Raw genomic sequence first — 6,061 nt, 5'->3', positions numbered from 1 at the left:
TAATGTTATTGTTAGATTTTTTTTTAACAAATTTAGATTTTCAAGACCTAGAGATTCTGTAGATCTAGCTCTATTAACGGTTGATGCTGAGAAGGTGTTCGATTGTATTTCATGGAAACAATTATTCTTCTCTCTAGAGCAGTTTGGCTTGACTGGACATCTTAACAAATGTATTAGTTTAATATACTGCGGCCCGACTTCGGCTTTAATCATTAATGGTGAGATCTCACAGTGTTTAGTTTTACAAAGGGGTACCCAACAAGGCTGCCCTCTCTCCCCATTGATATTCAGCGTATCATTGGAACCTCTGGCGATTTTGCTTCGCCATTAGCTGGAGGGGATTCGTATTGGGGGACATAAATTGGTGCTTTTTACTCCTATTTTTAAGTAATATAAAGAAGAATCTCCCTCTTCTTTTAGATATGATTAGAATGTTTGGTCAAATCTCAGGCTATAAAATTAATCTATCTAAATCCAAACTCTTATGGTTTAACAAAAAAGATGACAGCATCAAACATACTGATTACGAATCTTGGCATTAAGTTAAGCCCTAATCCAGAGGAATGGTACAATTTGAATTTCTGCAATTGTTTCGTGGAATGTAAGAAAAAGTTGTAGGATTGGGTAAATCTTCCCATTTCCTTAACAGCCCGGGTCATGTTAATAAAAACGATACTTTTTCCGAAATTATTCTATTTAATACAGAACATTCTGATCCCTATCCATAAAGCTGATATAATAAAATATAATAAGGCATGTTCTAAATTTCTCTGGAATGGCACAAAGGCACGCATTGCGGTAACCCGCCTTATGAATGATAAAGTAGCGGCAGGTCTAGCCCTCCCGAATATGCAATCCTACAGTTTAGCTGCCCATGTTAAGGTCGCAGTTGACTGGCTAATGGAGCAAGAACAAGTTTCCTCGTTTGCTTGGGAATCTTCCCTGGTGGTCCCTTTTCGATTGAACGCAATCCTACATTGCCCTATTACTTCTCTGCCTTCAATGATTTTCTCTCTCATAACTTTCAGGTATATTTTTACAGCTTGGTAAAAGCTGTGTGTTGAAATGGGATGTTCCCCCTATGTGTCCAAATTTTTACCCATTATAGGTAATCCAATTTTTTCGCCAGGTCTAATAGATGGGGTTTTCAGACAATGGTCTTTTAAAGGCCTGAATTATATTATACAAACGCTAGATTAAAATTTAGCCCCTTTAGCTTTTGCCGAGTTATGTAATCAATTTGGGCTTCCAAATAGAGATTTTTACCCTTATTTACAGATAAGATATTTCGCCTTTGAATTAAAACAAAGGTATGGTGTGTCTTTATTTGAAAAAGCAGGAATGTAAGCTTACAAGCCGGCCCAACTTTGTTTCAGCTACCCAGGTGATGAACCAAAGAGGGGCCATCTCTAAAGCTTACATTCATGCTTTTTCAAATAAAGATACCAAGAGAAGAAAAGTTGACTATAGGAGTAAATTAGAAAGTTGCTTAAAATTGCATGCTCTATCTGAATTATAAAATAAAACATTTGGGTCCAGTATCCCTTTAACTATGTCTGCATTTGATCTTATATTTCTGGTTAATCCCCACATCTTGTTTTTAATGTGTTTTATGTTTATCTTATTTACCACTTTTATGCCTTTGACACACAAATTATATTGTATTTGCTAACATTTCACACAAACACTATTTTGCTGTTTTTGCATTTTTGCCATGTTCTATGCGATTTCTGGGATTTCTCATTATTATTTAAAAATCCCGCAAATCCAAAGTGGTCTAATTGTCTTTCCTTACCTGGGTGCTAAGCTGTTTTAAGGGTTTTTTATTTTTTTATTTTTTTAATATTTTTATTTTTACTTTTTTATTTTTTTCCCAGATCCCCAAGACTTACACTGTTGGAAAGATTACCTTTCCAACAGTGGGTCTTGGGGGTCTGTAGCTGCTTAGATTCCTGAGATACAGGCTTCTAAGCAGCATGCCCCCTGCTCCTATACTTATCATTGTTCATGTTAAATAAAGTTGCGCGGTGAAGTCATCACGTCATTGCGCGTGACGTCACCGTGCATAACGTGAAGCCCCGGCGATGCATGTCACTATGCAGGCCCGATCGCTGGGGTAGGAGCGGGTGGGAGCCCTCAGATCTCCCTCAAGGTGGGAGAGTGCTAGCGACGGCTCTGAGCCATTGTTAGCACCAGTGTTAATTTTGTCGACTAAAACTTGACTAAAATGAGTATAAAACTAAAGAAATTCTGATGACTAAAATACGACTAAAACTAAATCAAATTACATTTTAGTCAAAAGACTATGACTAAAACTAAATCAAAATTTGCTGACAAAAACATTTTATGCAAGGTGTTATAATCAATCCATATATAATTACTGCTCTTTTGTCAAATTTTCGAAACTTAATTTTATTAAATTTTAGGATAAATAAAGACATGTTATACACCACAACAGTTAAATCTGTTAAATATTGTCAGGATATTCACCTGAATTGCTGAATTTCCTAATTCTATTTAGTGGAAGTCCAGATACTCTGTAACAGGAGGAGATCCTTTGGAGTTGAGACAGTCTGTGTGCAGCTCCGGCGTGTGACGTCACACCTGCAGTGTTACCGAAACCGGAAGTGTGAAACTGTCAGCTCTGGGAGAGCAGGAGTTTCAGGAAGACAGATTGATCCTTAGAAATTACTCCAATGAGATGGTAAGTGAGAGCGGATGCTCAAAAGGTGATAGCTGGTGAGAGAGGTGAGGTCTCCACAACAGAGATACCAGAATATGCAGGAGCTGGATAATTCTGAGCTAGTAGAACAAAATAATCAAGCAACTATTAGACTGTGGGAGGAACTTTTATACCTGATGATAGACACCTCCTATTAAAGGGAAAGCAAGGATAGGTGAAAGCATGACAGTACTCCCCCCCCAAGGATCCACACCGAGGATCAAGGTCCAGGACGATCAGGGTAGGACAATATGGGAGCTGTTGTGAATTTCTCTTTCAATATATCAAATACCTCCTGAGTTGATTCAGTCCAAAGGAATTTAACGTTATTTTTTGTTAGATTAGTGAGAGGTTTTGCTAACTGAGCAAAGTTCTTGATGAACTTTCTGTAAAAGTTCGCAAAACCCATGAAGCGTTGTATTTGTCTCTTGGTAGTGGGTACGGGCCAGTCAAGGATAGTTTTTATCTTAGAATTTTCCATGTTAATACCTTCTGCTGAAATTACATAACCCAAGAATGTGATGGTTTTAGAATTAAATATACACTTTTCAGGCTTAGCGTATAAGTGATGTTGTCTTAATCTAGAGAGTACTGTTCTTACATGTTTAATATGATCGGTCTGATTTTTTGAATATATAAGGATATCGTCTAGATAGATGACGACAAATACATCTAATAGGTCTTTAAATATGTCGTTAATTAAATATTGAAACGTTGCTGGAGCATTACAGAGGCCGAATGGCATCACGACATACTCATATAAACCATAACGAGTACGGAATGCCGTGAGCCATTCGTCCCCTTTTCTAACTCTAATGAGGTTGTATGCACCTCTTAGATCCAACTTAGTGAAACAAGTAGCTCCCTCTAGACGTTCAATAAGCTCGGGTATAAGTGGAAGGGGGTAGCGATTTTTTACTGTGCGTTTATTTAACTCCCTATAATCCACTATGGGACGGATAGTTCCATCCTTGTTCTTTACAAAGAACATACCAGCCCCCGCAGGAGAGGAGGAGGGTCTGATAAAGCCCTTTCTCAAATTGTCTTCAAGATAACTTTTTATGTTGAAAAGATTTTATTTAAGGATTTTACAAATACAATAAATCAATAATCAAATATTCCAATAGTCAAAGGTCATTCCAATAATAGAGTGAATACTCCAAAAATACATGTAATGTTATACAGATTCGGAGTTAATACAGTTCGTTCTATGCATTCAATGTAGATGTTACAAACAATATTTCGTCTGGCCTAGTCCGCGTCCGCCCCCCCTCTCCTCCTGGTAGCTTCGTGATAATGTATGAAAGGTTCCCATTGTAACAGGAATGTTTTTTTATCATTTAGGTATTCTGCTGAGGCACTTGCTTTATCAAAATGGTATATCATCTTTTTTTTATCAGTTCGAAGCTCGGGGGGAGTCCCTTCCAAAATTGGGCTATACTTAGTCTAACTATTGTGCAAACCCATCTTCCTAGTTTGTTATTGTGTCTAGAGAGTCCCGGGATCGGGAAGTGGAGCAGCGCTTGTTCCATGGTTAGCTTTATTGTTTTTTCGAAGATCTTGCTCAAGAAATTTGAGGCTTGATCCCATATCTCTTTAACGTATCTACATTCCCACCACATATGTGGGTATGTCCCAAGCTCCCCACATCCTCTATAGCAGAACTTGGTCAATGGGTCCTCTTTTCCCCCTGATCTAGTCGGGAATAGGTACCATCTGAAGGCTACTTTAATAAAATTTTCTTTGAGGGTTGCGTTTTGTGTGAAAGATAAGCCATCGCTGAGATTTTCTCTCCAAGTCTCAATTGACCAAGTCCTCCCAGTGTCATTTTCCTATTTAAACATTAAGGGGGGTTTGATATCAGAAGGGGGGTTGTTAAATAAGGTGTAAAGGGTTGAGATTCCACCTCTTATATGATAATCAGCCAGACAGAGCTTTTCTAGTGTGGTGGTTACAGGAGCTCTCTCGGCCCCCATGATTTGATATACTCTATATTTAAGTTGGAGGTAATGGTACCAGATGTTCCTATCTTCTGTGTCTAGGGCCTGATATTGTGTAAAGGAAATAATTTTACCCTCTTTATATACGTCTGCAATCCTGTAAAGCCCTTTGTTATGCCATTTCTGTTGTACAGTTCTATCGAATGAGGAAGTTTGGGTTATCAATGGTGTGATCGTTGATCTTTTATTTAGTAATGGGAATTTAGAGTTCAATATCTTCCAGATGTGTAAAGTGTGTTGAATTGCAATGAATTCGCTTTTCTTATGAGTGGTGGGGGTATCTGGGGTCCATAATAGGTGTGAGAGTGGTGTAGTGTTCATAACGGCTGATTCAATGTTTAGCCACTGTGAATTGTTTTTAGTTTTGAACCAGTGTAAAGTTTGGGCAATGCGGGCTGAGTAATAGTATGGAATTAGATTTGGGAGACCCACTCCTCCTATCTTTTTGGGGGAACACATAAGTGTTTTGTTGATTCTGGCTCGTTTCCCCTGCCACACAAATCGTAAGATGTCTTTTTGAAGCTTATGTAAGTCAGAATGAGGAAGGGTGATGGGTAAGGAGCGAAATAAGTATAGTCATTTGGGTAATAGAGACATCTTGACTGAGATAATTCTACCATAAAGGGAGATTTTAAGTTTCATCCACTTGGTTAAAAGGGCTCTGATTTTCTTAAACATGGGGAGATAATTTATATTGTATAGAGAATGTATATTGTTGGTAAGATGGATTCCTAAATATTTAATAGACTTCTTGGGCCATCCAAAGGAAAAGTTTAGCTCTATTAATTTTTTGGTGTGGGCTGGAATTCCAACTCCCAGGGCTTCGCATTTATCTCCGTTAATTTTATAGCCCGATAAAGTCCCGAATTGTTGGATGAATTTATATACTAGAGGAAGGGATAGTAGTGGTTTTGTTAATGTCAATATTACGTCATCCGCGAATAGGGAGATCTTGTGTTCAGAGTGTCCCACCTCAATTCCTGAAATGTCCCTACTTTCTCTGATTTTGATGGCCAGTGGTTCAATGCTTAAAGCAAATAAAAGTGGGGACAACGGGCAACCTTGTCTGGTGCCGTTGTTAATATGTATTGGTGAAGATTGGTAGCCAGATAATTTAACAAAAGCTGTCGGGAATGAATACAGAGATTTGATAGCATCATAAAACTCCCCTTTGATGCCTACTCTTTCAAGTACTGCAAACATAAAACCCCAGTCAACTCTATCGAATGCCTTCTCTGCATCCAAAGACAGAAACAGAGAAGGCACCCGTCCCACAGTGGCCACGTTAATAAGATCTATAATTTTCCTCGTGTTATCTGGGGCTTCTCTTTGGGAAATA

This window comes from Bombina bombina, chromosome 2 (genome assembly GCF_027579735.1).
Source record: "Bombina bombina isolate aBomBom1 chromosome 2, aBomBom1.pri, whole genome shotgun sequence".
In the NCBI taxonomy this organism is placed as follows: domain Eukaryota; kingdom Metazoa; phylum Chordata; class Amphibia; order Anura; family Bombinatoridae; genus Bombina; species Bombina bombina.
Note: the sequence above shows the minus strand (reverse complement) of the source record.